This window comes from Heterocephalus glaber, unplaced genomic scaffold (genome assembly GCF_053883595.1).
Source record: "Heterocephalus glaber isolate CG9 unplaced genomic scaffold, H.glaber_assembly_v1.0 deba00001444, whole genome shotgun sequence".
In the NCBI taxonomy this organism is placed as follows: Eukaryota; Metazoa; Chordata; class Mammalia; order Rodentia; family Bathyergidae; genus Heterocephalus; species Heterocephalus glaber.
In genome coordinates, this window is record NW_028258297.1 from 14,474,988 (window position 1) to 14,495,380 (window position 20,393).

At 37.6% G+C, this 20,393-nt stretch overlaps 1 protein-coding gene across 34 annotated transcripts in view; it reads left to right on the plus strand.

The window, feature by feature from the left end:
- The window catches only part of Sox5 (SRY-box transcription factor 5), a 973,116-nt gene that overhangs the window by 143,173 nt on the left and 809,550 nt on the right, over nt 1-20,393 (plus strand). For 24 of the 34 annotated variants that reach the window (XM_087213447.1, XM_087213468.1, XM_087213455.1 and 21 more), the window contains exon 2: nt 963-1,044. The exons of the other annotated variants lie outside the window; for them this stretch is intronic. The gene's annotated coding sequence lies outside the window, so the exon portion shown is untranslated. The remainder of the gene's footprint in view (nt 1-962; nt 1,045-20,393) is intronic. 34 annotated transcript variants of the gene reach the window in all.

A 20,393-nucleotide genomic window follows, 5' to 3' on the forward strand; every position in this document is an offset into this window, starting at 1 on the left:
TTATTCAATTTTTATTATAATTTATACACATGTAATGTTATATACGTTCAGTGACCACTAAAAATGCTATACAAAGTGACGCTCAAAAACACTACAGATATGTGAAAATTGAGTGCTAAAAAGGATTGGAAAAAGTAAACAGAGAAATGAAAAATATAACGGGAAAGCTCAGAAAAGAAAAAATAAAATTGAAAACATAAACCCTAACATATCAATAAATCCATTAAATATAAATGATCTAAATACATCAATTAAAAGTCATTGTCAGAGTCTATTACATAACAAGACTCAAATGTATATGTTGCCTATAAGGAATTTTATTCATTATAATAATGTCCCCAAGTTGAAAAGAATAGAGAAAGACTAATTTAAAAAAACCCTGGACCTGCTTTGTTAGTATCGGAAATAATAGTCCTCAAAGTAAATAAAATTACCAGTGATGCAGGATATTATTTTATTAAAGAGTTACATCACTAAAATGATGTGGTAATCATAAATGTATATGTATAAAATATATGAGGTATAAAATATAAGAAGCAAAACCTGACCAAATTGAAAGAAAAATAGACAAACACAATTATATTTGAGCACTCCTCTTATTTTTTTTAATCTCATTCATGTCCTTACTCTGTTACCTCAGTTTTTTTCTTCTCCCATTAAAAAAGATTTGATATTTTATATTTGTATCTTGAAATTTTAAAATTCCTCTCTATCTTCTCTTCTCAGATTTGGAGCATTTTATTTAAAAAAATTAATTAGTCTAATTCAGTGCATTTTCTTTCTGCTGATAGCTCTGTTTTTGTCCAGGTGGGGTTTTGAAATAGTCAATATATTATTCTGTCATGGTCAGTTTATTGCAATCCATTGGTATTTTTCCTAAATAACTAAGACCTCAAAGGTTTAACATCATCATTTCACACCATGATCTGCCTCAACATGACTTGGTGCTAATTCTTTTCTAGGCTTTTTAATTGGTTTTTGGTACAAAGACACACTGCAAGAGGATTCTTAGACATCTTGGACAAACCTCCCCACATGTGGCAGGTACGTCTCTTGATGTGTATAAGAAATGTAATGTTTTTATTCTTTATAGCCGAACTGAAATTCTGTTTGGAAGAGATTATGAGGTGCTTTTTCAGATAGCTCACTGTCTGCACTTTATTTGTTGTCTCTTAGATGCTTCTAAAGGGTCTTCTTGGATTTCAGTTGGGCTCCCTTGCACAAGGCCCCTATGGGCTCCATGAAAACATTGATCCTATCAGCCTGCATGGATAGGAAGGGGTCCAGGCACATTTCAGATTCTGGAGCTGCTTATTATTTAACCCTGTTTTTCTCTAGATTTTCAGGGTGGAAGTCAGCCTTCAGTCCATTGGGTCTCCAAAACTCTAGGGTATACATTTATTCCTTCTAAATTGTTCCTCCACAGCTTTTCTAGATATGGAAAACACAGCCCCTTCCATCCCTCTTGCTTGGCAGGAGGAAGAACTTGGCATAGGGCAAAAAGCTCTATCCAAGAACTTCAAAAAGCTTTGTAGCCTGCACTCTTTTTTTTGGTACTGGGGATCGAACTCAGGACTTTGTGGTTGCCAGGCAGATGTGGTGCCACTGAGCAACATCCCGGCCTCCTGCACTCCTTTGATCCTTGATATCATCCTATTAAGTTTTAGAACTACCCAAGTAATTCTAAATTTCTAAGCTTTAGAACTATCCAACCATTAAAAATTTCTGAATTTTGATCTGGTCTTTTATTTTTGAAATTTCATATCTCCTATTGAAGGTGCCTTGATTGAATCTGCTAATGTCTTATGATTTTATCCCGTTAGGGAATTGGGGAAGTACAGTGTGAAGAGGGAAGGGCAATGAGAACTGTTGCTCCTAGATCCCACTAATTTTTTTGTGTGTCTTAATTACCATCAGTTTTCCACATAGAGGGGTTTATATCTGCTCCTAACTTAGTTCACACATAGCAGAATCTCTTCTAAACCTGTATTCATGGGTATCATTTCAGAGAGCATCAGGCTCTTAAAACCCCAAACCCAATCACTGGTACTCTCCTCTGCCCCATGCTTCCTGCTGTGCATGTTTTTTTTATTGTTGTGAGGACAGTATAACTACTGGGCTGACTGCATGGGGAAAGAAGCAAGATTCAAGGAAATGAGGAAAGGAAAGACTTCGGATATTATGTTCTATATGATAAAAATACTCCCTGTCCTCTTTGAGCACTTACCATGTGATTTTTAATCTTTACAATAGCACTGCAAGAATTTAGCATTTGGCAAACCATATACTACTTTGCTAGGGCAGCCATACTGATGTATCACAAATTGGAGGGCTTAAACAAAAGGAATTTATTATCTCACAGTTGTGGAGAATAATAGTTCTTTTTTAAAATTAATTTTATTGGTATACTTTTTTTGTATTAAATTCTTTTATTGGTACATTGTAGGTATACAACATAATTACATTTCTCATTGGGAATTGTACTTTTAGGTAATGCATCTTGTTCTTATTTTTTTCCCCATTCCTAGCCCTCCCTTCACGCCCTCCACCCTTCCCTATTTACAAAGACTTTAGTTCCATTTTTTCCATTTCTCATCATTTTTCCTTTCCCTTCTTTCCTTTCCCCTGCCCCTCCCACTACCCCTACCCCTTTGGACCTTTTCTTCCTATTTTACATTATCGATTATTCATTCTAATCATTGGTACATTTTAGGTATACAATATAATGACATTCATCATTGGAAATTTGCACCTTTACATAATCTCTCTTGGTTCTTATTTTTCACTGTTGCCCAGCCCTCCCTTCAATCCCTCCATTCCTCCCTATTTACAAAGATTTTGTTCTTATTTTTCCATTTTCTCATATTAATCCCATTCCCTTCTATCCTTTCCCCTATCCCTCCCACTTCTTTCCCCTTTGCCCCTTTTCTTCCTATTTCACATTACCTATTATACATTTAGTCCTTATTTACACTTTCAGTTTCTCACACCAGAGAAACTATTCGGTATTTACACATGTGTGTCCTATTTATTTCACTTAAGAATATTCCCTTAATGTGCATCCACTTAGCTATAAATGTCTCTAATTTCATCATTTTTATGGCTGAGTAGTACTCCATTTTATAAAAAAACCACATTTTCTTTATCCAGTCTCCAGTTGATGGGCATTTGGGCTGTTTCCAAGTTTTAGCTATTACCATCTGCGCTGCTATGAACATGGGCACACATATATCACTGTGGTATGATTCTTTTAATTCTTTGGGGAAGATCCCCAGCAGTGGAATAGCAGGGTCAAATGGGACTTCCAGTCCTAGTTCTTTGAGATATCTCCATACTGATTTCCACAGTGGTTGCACCAGTCTACACTCCCACCAGCAGTGGAGCAGGGTTCCTCTTTCCCCACAGCCCCGCCAGCATTTGTTATTGGTTGATTTCATGATAGCAGCCATTCTTTCTGGAGTGAAGTGGAATCTCAGCTTTGTTTTCATTTGCATCTCTGGAATGACCAGTGACGTTGAACATTTTTTCATGTATTTATTTGCTATTTCTACTTCTTTGTCTGAGAAATGTCTGTTCATTTCAGATGCCCATTTTTGGATTGGGTCTTTAAATTTGGGAGGTCTGATCTTTTTAAGTTCTTTATAGATTCGAGATAGTAGACCTTTGTCTGAGGAAGAGCAGGTGAAGATTTTTTCCCACATTGTGGATTGTCTCTTCACACTGCTGGTGGTTTCTCTTGCTGTGCAGAAGCTTTATAATAAGAAGAGATCCCATTTGTTGATTGTTTGTGCTAGTTCACAGGCAACTGAGGTTTTGTTCATAAAATCTTTTCCTACACCGATGTCTTCAAGGGTTCTACCTAACCTCTGTTCCAACTGGTTCAGAGTTTCTATTTTAATATTTAGATCTTTAATCCATTTTGATTTTAGTTTAGTGCATGGTGAGAGATACAGGTCTAGTTTTAATCTTTGGCAAGTTGAAGCCCAATTTTTCCAGCACCATTTCTTAAAGAGTCTATCTTTCCTCCAGTGAGGGTGTTTGGCTTCTTTATCGAAGATGAGATGGCTGAGTGTGTCTGGTGTTGTTTCTGCATCTTCTAATCTGTTCCACTGGTCCTCAAGCCTGTTTCTTTGCCAGTACCATGCTGTTTTCATCACAGTAGCTTTGTAGTAGAGTTGCAGGTTGGGGATTGTGATACCCCCTGCCATGTCTCTGTTACCTAGAATTACTTTTGCTATTCTGGGTCTCTTCTTGTTCCAAATGAATTTTTGGATTGTTTTCTCAAGGTCTATGAAGTATGCTGCTGGGATCTCAATTGGAATTGCATTAAATCTATATAGCAGTTTTGGAAGTATGGCCATTTTCACTATATTAATCCTTCCTACCCAGGAGCAGGGGATGTCTGTCCATTTTCTGATATCATCTTCAGTCTCTCTTTTCAGAGTGCCATAGTTTTCAGCGAAGAGGTCTTTGATTTCTTTCATTAGGATGATTCCTAGGTGTTTCAGTTTTTTGGATGCTATTGTGAAAGGAATTCTTTGCCCTATTTCTCTCTCAGTGAGTCTGTCATTGGTGTAGAGGAAAGCTATTGATTTTTGTGTGTTGACCTCGTAACCGGCTACTTGATTGAATTTGGTTATTAAGTCTAGAAGACTTTTGGTGGAGTTCTTGGGATCTTCTATATAGAGTATCATGTCATCTGCAAATAATGACAATTTGACTTCTTCATTACCTATCTTTATTCCTTTTATTTCTTTCTCTTTTCTAATTGCCAAGGCTAATGTTTCCAGAACTATATTGAACAAGAGTGGTGATAGTGGACATCCTTGTCTTGTTCCTGATTTGAATGTGAAGGATTTCAGTTTTTGACCATTTAGTATGATATTGGCTGTTGGTTTTTCATAGATGGCTTCTATCAGTTTGAGGTAGAGACCATCTATTCCAATTTTTTGTAGGGTTTTTATCATAAATGCATGTTGGATTTTGTCAAATGCTTTTTCTGCGTCTATGGAGATAATCATATGGTTTTTGTCCTTGGCTCTATTGATATAGTGTATTACATTAATTGATTTTCGTATATTGAACCATCCCTGCATCCCTGGGATGAATCCCACTTGATCCGGGTATATGATCTTCTTGATGATCTTCTGCATTCTGTTTGCCATGATCTTATTAAGGATTTTTGCATCTATGTTCATTAGTGAGATTGGCCTATAGTTCTCTTTTTCAGTTGGGTGTTTCTCTGCTTTGGGGATCAAGGTGATGCTTACTTCCAGGAATGAATTTGGGAGTATTGCTTCCCTTTCAATCTCATTGAAGAGTTTAAACAGTAGCGGCAGCAGTTCCTCTCTAAATGTCTTGTAGAATTCAGCAGTGAAGCCATCAGGGCCCAGGCTTTTCTTAGGTGATAAGTTTTTAATTATGTTTTCAATTTCATTGGTTGATATTGGGTTGTTTAGAATTTTCAGGTCTTCTTCATTCAACTTTGGTAATTCATATGTATCTAGGAATCTGTCCATTTCTTCTGTGTTGTCCATCTTATTGGCGTATAGGTTCTGGAAGTAGGTATTGATGATCATCTGGATTTCTGCTGGGTCTGTTGTCATTTCACCCTTTTCATTCCTAATTGCATGGATTTGGACCTTTTCTTTCCTTTTTCTGACAAGGTTGGCTAAAGGTTTGTCAATTTTGTTGATTCTTTCAAAGAACGAACTCTTGGCTTCATTGAGTTTTTGTATCGTTCTCTTAGTCTCCATTGCATTGATTTCTGCTCTGATCTTTATAATTTCTTCCCTTGTATGAGCTTTGGGGTTGTCTTGCTCTTCTTTTTCTAGAAGCTTGAGGTTCAGCATCAGGTTGTTTAATTGGGCTTGTTCTGTTTTCCTAATATGCGTATTCACTGCTATGAATTTCCCTCGTAAGACTGCTTTCATTGTGTCCCATAGATTCCGATATGTTGTATTGTCATTGTCATTTAATTGAAGGAACTGTTTGATTTCTTTTTTAATTTCCTCTGTGACCCATTGGTTATTCAGAAGTGTGTTGTTCAATTTCCACATGCTTATGAAATTTTTTGAGTTTCTTTTGCTATGGATCTCCAATTTCATCGCACTATGGTCTGATAATATACAGTGGATAACTTCAATTCCTTTGCACTTCCTTAAACATGTTCTATGTGTGAGTATGTGGTCTATTTTGGAGAATGACCCATGTGCAGCTGAGAAGAATGTGTATTCTGATTTTGTGGGGTGGAAGACTCTGTAAACATCTGTTAAGTTCATTTGTTCAAGAGTTTGATTGAGTTCTAGTATTTCAGTACTTATTTTTTGTCCAGTTGATCTATGTGTTTGTGCCAGTGGGGTGTTGAGGTCCCCCACTACAATTGTATTAGTGCATATATGGCTTTTCATGTCCGTTAGTATTTGTTTTATATAGTTGGGTGCACTAGTGTTTGGTGCATAGATATTTATGATTGTCATCTCTTCCTCTTGGATTCTTCCCTTTACAAGGATGTAGTGTCCTTCTTCATCTCTCTTCATCAGTGTTGGTTTAAAATGTAGTTGATCTGCAAAGAGGATAGCTACTCCTGCTTTTTCTCAGGTTCCTGTCACATGCAGTATTATTTTGCACCCTTTAACTTTGTCTATGAGTTTCCTTTTGAATTAAATGTGTTTCTTGTATGCAGCACATTGTTGGATTTTGCTTCTTGACCCATTCTGCCAGTCTATTTCTTTTGATTGGTGAATTGAGACCATTAAGGTTGATGGTTATAACTGAAACGTATTGACTTGTCATTGCCGTGACCTTTTCTTTTTGTTGGGTTCACCCCCTTTACAGTTAATTTCTTGTCATGCCAGATGGATTCATTCTGCTTTGCTTCCTGGGGTTGTGATCCTCAACGTCTGTTCCTGGGCTATTGTGTAAAATTCTTTGGAGTGCTGGTTTGGTATTCACGAAGTTCCTAAGGTACTCTTTGTCATGAAAGTATCTTATTTCTCCATCCATTTTGAAAGCTAGTTTTGCAGGGTACATCAATCTGGGTTGGAGGCTGTTTTCTTTTAGGGCTTGGAATATGTCACTCCAAGCTCTTCTTGCCTTGATGGTTTGTGTTGAGAAGTCTGCTGTCATTCTGATGGGCTTTCCTTTGTATGTGATTTGTTTCTTTTCTCTGACTGCTTGGAGAACTTTGTTCTTCTGTTGTGTTTCTGGAATCTTAACAATTATATGCCTATGTGTAGATGTTTTTTGATCAAGGCTATTTGGAGTCCTATATGCCTCACTTATCTGTATGTCAAGCTCTTTTCCCCTGCTTGGGAAGTTTTCTGCCATTATTTCTGTGAAGAGCTTTTTTATGTCATCTGCACTCTCTCCTGTTTCTTCATTGAGCCCAATCAGTCTTATGTTATTCTTTTTTGCATCATCTAGCAGCTGCTGGATTGATTTCTCATGTTCCCTTATAATTTTGAAGCAATTTTTCTTTTCCTGGTCCCTAATTGCAATCTTATCTTCTCTATCTGAAATTCTGTCCTCACACTGGCTCATTCTGCTGTGTAGACTTTCAATGGAGTTTTTCATGTCCTGGAAATCTATTTGCATCTGTTTTATGGATTCCGTTTGCTTCTTATGTTGGGATTCCATCATGTTCCTCAGCTCCTCTCTAGATTTATTAATCATGTCTTGCACTAGGGGCGCAATTTCTCCTGTTATCTGAGAAACGATTTCTGATTTCGTTTTTTCCAGATCCTCTTTTGTTGCCAGTTTAGTGGGTCCAGGTGGTTGAGTATCAGAGTGCTCCATCTCATTTCCCTTTGGGGTTGCTGTAGGTGATCTGGAAGTCTGGTTTTGAGACTTATTTATGTGTTTTCTCATTTCGACTGGGGTGGGGGGCTGTTAGCACCTACAGGGATTACCTCCTCTGAGCTGGGTGAGGTGGGACAGGGGCCGTGAGCAGTGGTAGGGATGGTGACCCAAAAGCCCTTTCCTGTGGGCTGGGAGCAGCGGGAGGGATGGTGGCCGGGAAGCCCCTTCCTCTGGACCAGGAGCAGTGGGATGGTGGCTCAGAAGCCCCTCCCTCTCGGCCGGGAGTGGTGGGAGGGATGGTGGCCCGGAAGCCCCTTCCTCTGGACCAGGAGCAGCGGGACAGAAGTTGGCCCAAAAGCCCTTGCCTGTGGGCTGGGAACAGCGGGAGGGATGGTGACTGGGAAGCCTCTTCCTCTGGATGAGGAGCAATGGGACGACGGCTCAGAAGCCCCTACCTCTGGGCCAGGAACAGCGGGACTCAATACCTTGGTCTTGTGGTCTGGTGTCCTCTGCGTCTTTGTAGTGTGGAACCAGGTGGCTGCCTGTCTGCAGTGGGGTGATTCGGTGTCTTCTGCGCGACTCAGGACCTCGGTAGGGTGTTCACAGACCTGCCTGTCTGCAGCGGGCTGATTCGGCGTATTCCGCGCAACTGGGCTGGTATACTTTTGATACACATAATGCTCACATTCATCATAGGGAATTTGTACTTGTACTTAGTATATTTTGATTTTTCTTTTTTTCCCATTCCCTTCCTGTCCCTTCAACTCTTCTTCTCCTCCCAATTTTTCCATCTATTCTCTCTTTTTTTCCTCCCCTCCCCCTTGTTTCCTTTCCCATTTGAACATTTTCTTCCTACTTCCCAATATTTATCATTTTTGTCTGCAGAATAGTAGTTCTAAATGAGTATGCCTGGAATGTTGTTTTCTCCTGAGAGCTGTGAGGAAAGTAATCTTTACCATCCTTCTTCCCTTGGCTTGTGCATGACCATCTTTTCTGTGTTATCTCTTTACATCTTCTCCCCATGTGTGTGCTGTGATTTCAGTGAGTGTCTCCTAAAGACCTACATGGTAAAGGCCTGATCACTAGGGTTGCACTACTGGGAGGTGGGTGGAATACTCGGGAGGTGGGGCCTTGGGGGAAGTCCTTAGAATATTGGTAGTGTACTTGGGAGTGGATTGTGGAACCCTGGCAGTCCAGTCCTTTGTATTTTACTTCCTGGCTTATGATGTGATCAGTTTGTTCTGCTAGGTGCTTTCCACCATAATGTACCACCTTTGCCTGAAGCCAAAAAGAATGGGGCCAAATAATCTTGGATTGGAACCTGCAAAACCATTAGCCAAAGTAAACCTTTTCTCTTATTAGTTAATAGCCTCAGGTGTTTTGTCATAGTGATGGAAAGCTGACTAATGCAGCATGTCTGCGATTATGTCCAAATTTCCCCTTTTTACAAGGATACCATTTATATTGGATTAGGGCCCACAATATTGACCTCATCTTAACTAATTACCTTTGCAAAGACTGTATTTGCAGATAAGTTCACATTCTCAGGTATTGGAGTAAGAACTCCAACATAAGAATTTTCAGGGAGACACAGTTCAATGTATAATAGCAGGGATCAAAGAGGCTCAGTTACTTCAAGGTCACACAGACCTCGAAATATCAGTGCAGAGGTTCTGTGCCATGGCTATATGCCTCTAAAGCTTGTATGCTTTCTACTATGCTATGCCTTGTCTCAGACCACTATTTCATGCAGCCTTTTGCAGCAAGGAGAATATTATCTTTCTTCTAAGTAACTAAACCAGGGTGGCTGAGGTATAAATCACCCAACAAAGAAGCTAGTTAGACATAAGGCTGTACCATCATATGAACTAATAATAACAAGCCTTCTGTGTCCATGGAGAGATTATAACTACTATCATATCATTGGCTAGAGAATGAATTTATTCCTGAACTTGAGACACAGATTATGCAAGATTCCAGTGGTTCCAGATCTACTAAAATGGGATCAAGTTGAGTTTGGTGGTATTATTCTTATGGCCTGTGGTTTGCATTTTTGATGTTCTTGACCTGCATTTATGTCTAATTATGCTGTGTGTGTGGTCTTCTTCACATAGGGCATAGTTAAACAATGAGTAATAAAACAACATATCTAAATCATACGAAAGAAAAAGGATAAACTGTTTGTTATAAAGTTCTTGCAGGCATTTACTAGATAATGATAATGAGAGCTTAACTAGAAGAGAATAAAATATGTTCAAATCCAGTGGGGATTATATTTAGGAGAATTATCAGATTGTTTTGAAATTTTTCCCTTTAAAACAATTCTTAATGCATCCTAGGCGGAAGATAGGAATTATAAGAGTGATTTGGAAACATGGCTTTGTGCACATAAGCATAATTTGAGTCTTGTAATAATTGTCACTGTTTTATTCCAGATGGTAAAAAAATTGTTATTATTCCTTTCAGTTAGGGTTTGAAAATATATGCCACAGAAATGTCCGTTATAAGCTTTTTCTTGCCAAAACTCTCATAGATGCTCACTTACTTAGAAATTTGTATACTGTGGAATATTTAAGAGAAATGCACCTTAATGAAGCATCACTAAGAATAGTTAGCTAAATGTGTACAAGGATCTAAACATTCCAAATACAGTAGACTTTTGGACATGAAAATAAGTCTGGAACACATGTGGGGTTTTAAAAGAATTGGATAGAAGATCTAATGAAAATTAGAGTAGCTTCAAAAAAGACGTTATCAATTAAAATTTCCATTATAAAATAAATATAGCATATAAAAATAATATTTTAAAATATGGTTTAAAATTGTTAGCAATACCAGTAACCAAATACCAGTACGAGTAAGCAGCAGAATTAGCCCTTAGTATACACTGATGTGTTGTAGAAGGACATTTTGGTCAGTTAGGGACTGCTTCTGTGATTATAAAGGAGCTTAAAAATTACTGTCACTCATGACATCATAATGCTCCTAATATTGTGGCACAGTACGTGTTTTGTGATGATGCTACTGCACTACAGATATGTGAAAATATAACACGTGCAGTTATGTTTAGTGCTAAATACCTAACAAAGATAATAGGTATTTGTTACTGGTTTATTAATTTTACTATACTATATATTATTATTCTAAAATATACCATACAAGGACTTATTGAAAAACTTTACTATAAAACAGTATGCCATGTTATTCTGGCAGCAGTCTCATATATCTATTGATTGCACTATGAAGCCACATATAAATAATGGGCTGCACCATCTAGATTTGTGTTAGCACACTCTGATGTTTACACAAGGACAAAATGATCTAATGATGCATTTCTAAGAATGTAATCAGAACATATCTAAGCATCATGTGACTGAATTTGCTTCTCCCTTTTCACTACATCATTCAACTGAGAATTACTGAGCACTTCAGTGTAGGCCCTTGGGAACTAGAGATGGCTAGGCCTAGGTGTCTACCCTTAAGAGGCTTTTAATTTATCAGAGGAAGCAGAGAGTGTATGAGTCCTTATACGTGGTGATATGTGCAGTACTGGAGGTGAGTGGACAAAGAAGTTGCTGACAACTCTTGTTGCCAGATCTTGGGAACACTTTAAATGGTAAGTTGCAATAGAAACTTAAGTAGAAATCTGTTAGCCAGAAAAGAAGAGAAATACACTTAACTTAGAGAGAAGGACATCTGCTAAGGTATGGGAGGATGGAAATAACATTACAAGTAACTGTAAATAAAGCAGCATGTCTGGAACAACAGAGAATGAGATTGGGGAAGTAGGTGGGGGTGATATCATGAGTGGATTTGTGCCAATTATCCTATTGGCAAGAAAAGTTTTCAAGTAGGGAAGGAATATGTTTAGAATTTCGTTTTAGAGAAAATTAATCTGCACAATATGATGGCATGGAGAGTTTAGAAGTTACAAACTTTAGGAACTAAGAAATTGGTAGGGAGCCAGATATACTGAGAAGATAATAGAAAGCTGAAATAAATGAAGCTTATGTGGGCCTCTAGCAGTATTTTAGGAGGGACCCTGAAATATGTTCACACGATCATATACTTTTATACATTTTGTAAAAATACAAGTTTTGAACTTCAATCAGTTATGAATATTTTCTTCTTTTTACACGACCACCCCTCTATTATGTTTCTATTAATGTTGGGAGGCATTAGAGTGCCCACACAAATTCTGAATTTGTAATTTGTGTTTTCAAAACTCCAAATTGTATAAACTTTCAGCTTCACAAATGGATATCCAAACCCAAAGTGATATTGCAAAAAAGACAGTTTCTGAAAACACAATTGTAGCTGTAGAGAAGAAGAAGAAAAAGATGACAAGACTAAGGGGATGGAATTATTGGCTACATTGGTGTGAAAGAAAGCATAGTGCCAAGATTTCTCATATCTATAACTTTGTGAATGGCAAGGCCATTAGCAGGGGGAAATAGATAGGGGGAAGTTACAATTTTTTTTTTTTTTTTTTTTTTTGTTACCGGGGATGGAACGCGGGACCTTTCTCTTGCGAGGCAGGTGACAGAACCATTGAGCTAAATCCCCGGCCCAGGAGATTACTATTTTAAATAACATTTTATTGAACATTTTTGTGCGTCTTTTCATATCTTTGAGCTTTACTGTGTCAAAGTATGTACAATATTTTACGCATTTTGTTGTCTATTACTAAATTACTTTTCATATAAATTATGCCATTTAGGACTGTTGCCATTAATGTAGAAATGAATTTTTTGGTCCATATTCCCACTAGCATTGGACATTATAATTTCAGTTTTTTCAAGCTAAATGATTGGGTAAAAGTGGCACCTCCCTTTCATTTTACTGTGATGTGAGATAAATACCATTTGTTATTCTGAGCTCTCCATTGCAATCTCTTTTCAGGGGGTAGTTATTGTGGTCTTTTCCTGATAGTGATTTAGGAAGCATTAGGTAGTAGTTGTAAATCTTTTATGTAAGTGGTTATGTTATATACTCTAAATGCATGCATACATACATACATAGATTATAAAATTAGAAATAGATGAGACTAAAGCAATATTTAAATACCAGATTGTTTTAGAGCAGGCATCAGTAAAGTTTTTCTGAAAAGGACTAGAGAGACAGTGTTTTAGGGTATATAATCCAAAGGCAAAATTGAAAAGATATATAATACCTTAAGAAAGGGAAGTAATCCAAATAAATCTTTATTGTCATAGTTCAAAATGTTGTAATAATTGAGTCAATTTTCATACTAAAAGTTTACTAATGAGAAAAATTGATTCTGAGGGGACGGGTACCTCTCACTTAATTGGAAATGCAAAATTAAAGAATCTGTTATCAAATTGATTGTAACTATTCCTCTGTTAGAAACCACTCTTATTTTGCAGAGGACTAACAGGGCCATATTGTGTCACCTCTTGTTTCAGACAATAGCTTTTATAAGTTGTTTGCCAGTTAGGCTTTTGCAATAGCCTTCCATCACTATAGCAAGTATCTGAGATAATGAATTGATGAAGAAAAAAAGGATTATTTTCACTGTCAGTTTTAGATCCTGATCTGGTGGACATACTGCTTTTAGGTCTGTCGCCAGGGAACCCACATCATGGTGGAAAAAACCCACTTACCTTGTGGCCAGGAATCAGGAAAGAGGAAGGGGAAGGGGTTGGGGGTTCCATGACAGGCTTTGAGGACATGCACCCAGAGACCTAAAGACTGCCTCCGAATAGTGCCATACTGGTACCAAGCCTTTTCCACATGAATCTTTCGGGGGGGGTACTTATGATAAAGTAATTCGTTTGATAATAAGCTTCAGTTCTGTAGCATACTTTATTTGAATTTATTCGGCAATTTATAATTTGTAAAAGCTTTCATTATAATGCGTATGTGTCCCTGCATATAAAATGTGGTGCAGTGGGTGGGGGTGGGACTGGTAATTGTGCATTGTTAATGAAATTTAGGATCTATCCAACAACATTATTAGTACACAGAAACATTTTGTGAGTTTAGATAGACTCCAGAAGTGAAACAGGAAACCAGATGTTTCAGGTCCAAATTTGGTCTGTTGGTTGTATGTATTGAAATGATTTTGAATGTTCCCTCTTGTTGACTTCAAGTTGACTATGAACTGTTAATTCACATCTGCTAACTTGGCGAGCTTGGGGAGTCTTTGTCTCATCTTTGCTGTTGTTAGCAACTTTCCCAAGTCTTAATTCTTCCCTGAGCTTCCTCAAACACTTCAATATTTTAACTTGTCAAATAATTCACATCTCACTTTTATTCCCGTGGTTTCAAGAAAGACAAGACACAAATGGAAAAATATGAAAATTTTACAAAGCTAATAAACAAATAATTTCACCTGTGTTAGAAATTTGGGCATCTATCTTGATAGTTTCAACTAGAATTTGATTCTCCAGTTTAAGAACTTTTTTTTCATTTAAACTCTTAATGTATAGATAGAGAAGCTCATTAAGACTTGAATAAGTTTGGCTACTTTCATGAATGTGGTAAATTATTGATTGGATTTCATAAAACTAATGATTCCATTGAAAGTTATTTTTTCCTTTTAGTCAATATGAGTATAAAAATGGGTATTTTTCCACTGTATAATTGCATATGATTGAAATAGAATGAACTCTACATGAGTTATTTTTTCTTTTTTTTGGAGGCAGGGTCTCTAGTTCAGGCTGGCCTTGAACTCATTAAGTAGTCCAGGCTGGCCTGGAACTTTTGGCCATCCTCCTGCACCAGCCTGTGCTGGGATCACAGGTGTGCGCCACCATGCCCTAGCCTTTATTTCAAATAATATAGCAAACTTTTCTTACGCCACTAGCATGTAAATTTTGTTTTAATATTTTGTTTAATAGAAAAATATCATGCCATGTATAATACACATATTTTTACATATAACAGCATGCGTGCGAATTTTTTTTTTAGAAATGGTATGTCATTAAATTGCATCTTTGAACAGAGTCAGTACAAGAGAAAATTCCATCAAAATTAATTTTGAAATTGTTTTCTTCTCTTATTTCTCTAAACTCTAAACTCATTGGAAAATAGTGTTTCTAATTCATACTTCCATAGCCTTCTTATCAATGGCCATTTCAAAATAACCATATTTGTATGTGTACCTTTTTTTAGTTCTTGAAGTATATGGCATTATTAAAATTTGTTCAATTTCACATATTGTTTATACTTTAGATGTGGAAAGTCTTTGCATTTTTAGGAAATTTGTACTTTTTGTTTTGGTACCTGGGATCGAACTCGGGACCTTGCGGTTACGAGGCAGGCACCACAACCACTGAGCTAAATCCCCAGCCCAGAAATTTGTACTGTTTTATAACTCCAAGAATAAAATTTGCCCTAAACACTATTCTTTTATATTTTCCACCGAGTTCTCCACTTATTGGGAATTACCAGTTAGACTCCATGTCTTTGTGATAGCTTCCTGTTATGGTGCTGAATACCTGAGATAAATTCCTTAGAAAGAAAAAACAAGTTTATTTTGGTTCATACTTTTGGTTGTTTTAGCCCATGACTAATTGGCCCTGTTGCTCTGGACCTGTATGTCAAGGCTGGAACATGTGGTTGAAGTGAAGCTTCTCACATCATGGCCAGAAAGTTAAAAAAGGAGAGAGAAGAGAGTGACCAAGGTCCCACAATTCCTTCAAGGGCTTGCCTTCAGTGACCTAACGTCTTCCACTCAGTCCCATCACTTAAAATATCCACCACTTCCCAGTGGTGCCAGGGTGCAAAACAAGCCTCCACCACATGGGCTTTAGCGGCATTCCAGATCCAACTTATAGCAGTCTTGAAATAAAATTCCATCAGTTGCTATTTATAACCACAACTGTTCACAAATACCTGAGACTTATTATTAGAAAATTTGCTTAACTAGAGAAGGAATAAACTGCTTTGTTACCATTTTTGTTTATATGAAATAAACATTCTGGACCCATCGTACTATGAGTCCTTCCCCAGATCTAGGGAAAAGTTCTAGACCATGTGTTCAGATGGTCACTTTTTTAGTAAAACTTAAAGTCATCTATTTTAAGTGCAGTCATTTAAGAATACTGATTCTACTTCACTACACTTTCTTTACTTCAACTACCTTTTCTTTACTTTTCTGTTTTGGGGTAATATCATAAAGACCAGGGCTATCTTTTGGTGGGAAAGGCCCACCAAAGGGGACATCAAATTAGGGGAATAGTAATATTAGATTCAGTGGGTTATAAATGTGTTGTTTGTACACTTCCATGTACAGTGATGCTGTTGGTAACTCTGAACCTTGCCACCCCTGTAGAGCGTTGTGACACACGGATTTGGAGCCAGTGGCCATACTGTCTTGTGAACATGTCCTGTAGCACTGGCACATCACACCTGAAGTGGTGGGGGAGCAATGAGGTTTTAAACATATACTTCCAGAAGCTACTGTGTGAAAAATCTGTCCAACTAGTAGATGTGGATTATTATGTGGTTTTTGGGGGTTTTTTTGGTACCAGGGATCGAACTTGGGTCCTTGCACTTGCAAGGCAGGCAGCGGAACCACTGAGCTAAATCCCCATCCCTAGGTGTGGGTTATTAATGAGTAGAGGGTATGGTTTGCTCAGTGCCCAGTCTACATAGAAGTATTCTGCTGTGTTCAGTGCATCATGCATTTTTTCTTCTTTGCTGAATATTACACAAATAGAATTTCTCAAAATATCTGCATTTTTAGGGCACACACCTGGAGCACTGATACAAACGTAAGTACTGTTGCATATATGCTTGCATTTTTCTGAGTCTCAACTATGAGCAGTTGAATTTTTATTAAACATCCCAGATAGAAGAACAGTTATTTTTTCTGCTCTCTCTATAAAAAGTGATGTTAAAGAGGCAAAGAGTATAAGGTCAACAACTGTAGGTGGAAAAGGCATTGTAAGATGCGTGGTCAGGAAACTAATCAATATGAATATTGTGGGCTTTTATTCTCACCCTAACAGCTGCTTGTGACATAGCTCAGCATTTTAAAGTGTATTGGAATTCTTTTCATGGCAAACAATTATTCACTTTCACTTTAAAGTTATGTGTATAATTTGTATTTTGTTTCTAAAATTGCATAACCTTTGGATCCTCATAAACTTTGGATCCACAAAATAAATACTTATTAAATATTTAGTTATCAGGAAGGTAAGGGTCACTTTTAGTCTAGCAAAGAGCCTGGCATATATTTACCATTCATTATGTTTGGAGTTGAGTACTTCTTCAGAAAACTGATAGTTATTATTCAGTGATTATTTTTACTTTATGTAGATATTAAAATCTGGAAATTGTAGATAAGAATTTCTACCTTTTCAGGGTCTTGAGGTGACAAAATCAATCATCATTATGGGTGAAAAACTATCAAAATTTTTCATTTAGTTAGAGATCTGGCAGATGGAAATAAGATGTTATCGTTTCTCTTAGCATCTTTTCTGGTTTGACTTGTCAAGAAGAAAGGAAGGAGGAAAGAATAAAAAGAAAGGAAGCAGAAAGAGAAGGAAGAAATAAAGAGAAAGGGAGGGAAGAAGTGAGGGAGGAAAAGCAAACATTAGGAGCCAGAAATTTGATCATATTAGATTATGATAGAATGCTACGGAGTCTCTCCAAACAGATTCTTCTATTTCTGAAAAGTGACCAAGACACAATTAGACAGTAGCACACTCAAGAAGATGGAAAAGAATAATCAAGACTCTGTATACACACAAGTCTTTCTATGTGCTAAGTTTTTAAGGAAGATTTCTGTTACTAGTAATCTTCAGTGTGTTTGTTATGGGATGATGGCCATCAATCAGTGCTGGTCACAGAGAAATACTTAAAAGATTGCAAGGAACAAAATCCAACATCTTCCTTTCATGGACATAGTTTACATTATATCATTTGCAGTTAGAGTCATCACAAAACCACTCTGTCCTAAACATCTTTGTGCTCACTCATTTTCTAGTCATACCTGGACATTTAGGTATACTACACTCACACTCACACACACACACACACACACACACACACACACACAGGCTTCCAGACACATCCTCTTCCTTTTATCCAATTAGGTTCTTCACACAGGACAAGACATCACAAAAATACACCCGGGGAAAGTGTTCCCACATGATTCACCTGACAACTTCTAGGTATGTTGACGGATGTCTTAAGCATTGTCAGCTGGAGGCAGCCCTTGCATGGGTGCAGGAGCGGGCAGGAGCTGCTGGTGCGCTGGCCCCAACAGGGTTAACCAGCCTTGCCAGCATGAACAATGGAAACTGGGCAGCTGTAAATGAAATGAGCTGAATATTTCATTCGGCCACTCAGCTGCTGGCTCCAATTGCCTCCTTTACTAAAATAAGAGCTTAATCTAAAGTGACAACAACATCAGTTTCTGTGTGCTCCAGTCACACTGAACATGACTTCCTTAACATAAACACTATTTACATGGACCGTCTGGATGTAGCAGGGAATCAGGAGCGTGCCCAGCTAAGACACAGGGTACAATGAAGGACGAGGAGCAGGCAGCTGAGAATTAACATCACCAAATGAAAGCCTGACCCTCAAAGGGCATGTCCCTGATACGTTTTAAAATGAGAGAGCATTGCACCAGTAACCTCAGCCTTTGTAAAGACTATGCCATTTAAAATAAAATAGCACCTTTTCAGTTTAGACACTTAACCAAATGCATTATGTCTGACCCATTTTCCAACTTCTGTGACACAAGAGGATGGATCCATATCTGCAATTATTTGAATCTTTCCAACAATTGTAAAACCAATAACTTCCCTCCCCAGACTCCTTCTCATAGCAGCATGCACATCTTAGAGATAAAGGAGGCATTCCATTCTGGGAGTGCAGGCCAGCCCAAGATGTCAGGGGAGTGGGAGAGAAGATGTGACCCTTGAACTGAAGGCTTTGGTGTTGCTGCTGGAAATACCCAGGAAATCCTGGATTAAAAGTGGTTTTTCAGTTGGAGAATTTTGGAACATTAGAGGCAGGGGTTTGACGAGGAACTAGCTTCTCAGGGACCACAAAGTAATACAAGTTACTTATTTCCAGGATACCAGTCCTGAATATGCATTATTGATGGTTTGTTTCAACAACGAGGATTGCTATATCAATATTCTCACAATATAAGCACACTCTGAGGTGTTTAAAGATCAAAAAAGTTGGAAATATTTAACTTAATAATGAGCATATAATGAGCAATAATTAATAGAACTTTGCAGTTTTCTCTAGCTTCACGTGTAGGAAAGTAAGACAGAACTAGCTCATATGTTTGAAACTACATAGCAAATCAGAGATCAATAGAGAACACATATTTATTTTTGGTCAGTTATTTCTTCAATTTTCTTCAAATTGCCACAGATGCTCTCATTTCTAAAATGGCTCTTTTAAAATTTCCCTTGGTTGAGCCCTCTAGAAGGCTTAAATCAGACATTGATTTGTAGCTTCTGGGCTCTAAAGTCCTAGGAATACTGGCAAAACGGTAAATCTTTTTTATTCAGAGCCATGTTATGTGTCCTTGTCCTCCATGCTCTATACCTGAGTGAATACCTCCGCGGTTTGGTTTAAGACAGCCAGGGTTTCTGTGAGAGCCGAGGGGAGGATAATCCCACCCACAAGAATATGACCTCATAATGGGATAGTTGTATATCCTGTTGTGATGGGAGAAATATGAAATGGCTGCTAGTTGGATAGGAAACAAATGCCATTGAAGAATGGAGACAGATCAAAAGATACCTTAGATTTTACACACACACACACACACACACACACACACACACTTCCTTATTGGTGGCATTGAATTAGGTTCCTCCTAGGAAGAGGAGTTCCTTCCACATGTTTTTTCCCCAAGTCCTGAGCCATTAGAAACTAATGACAGGCATCATCAAAGTCTCATCCTTCTAGAATATTTGGATTTCTGCAGTTCCCTGGTACATTTAGATAAGTTCTTCCTTTTTTTTGGTGGGGGGGGGTCGGTACCGGGGATCAAACTTGGGTCCTTGTGCTTGCGTAGCAGGCTGTGAAACCTTTGAGCTAAATCCCCAGCCCAATAAGTTCTTCTTCATGGAATCATTTCAAACAAGTTTTTTTCCCCTAAGAAAAATATAATGTGTGATGGCAAGGAAAAAATGGAATAATTATCAATATGTAGCTAGCCTTTGTAGAATGCTCACTAATCAACAGAATTCGTAAGCAGAATCTATGAGCTCATCACCATTATGTTAGGGGAGAGAAAATTGTCATTGGCCTTTTGAAGCCCACCATCTAGTGAAAAGGTGTATCATAACTTGAAAAAAAAGAAAGAAATTATACTTCTGTAGAAAGTCAATAGGAATATTATGATAGTGAAAAAATACCATTTTTGTTGTTCAAAATAATACCTTTTTGGTGTATTTTCATCTTCATTTTGACTTAAGCGAAATGTGAAGAAGAGGATAGAGAATAAAAGGTCTTTTTCCTTACCACCTATTGAACATTGATCAACTCTCTCAGGTACCAATCTAGGTGTACTTCCAAAAGAATTAAACACATTTCTTCACAGTATAGTGGGGAAACAGACAGTTGTATGAATATTAATTGTACAAATT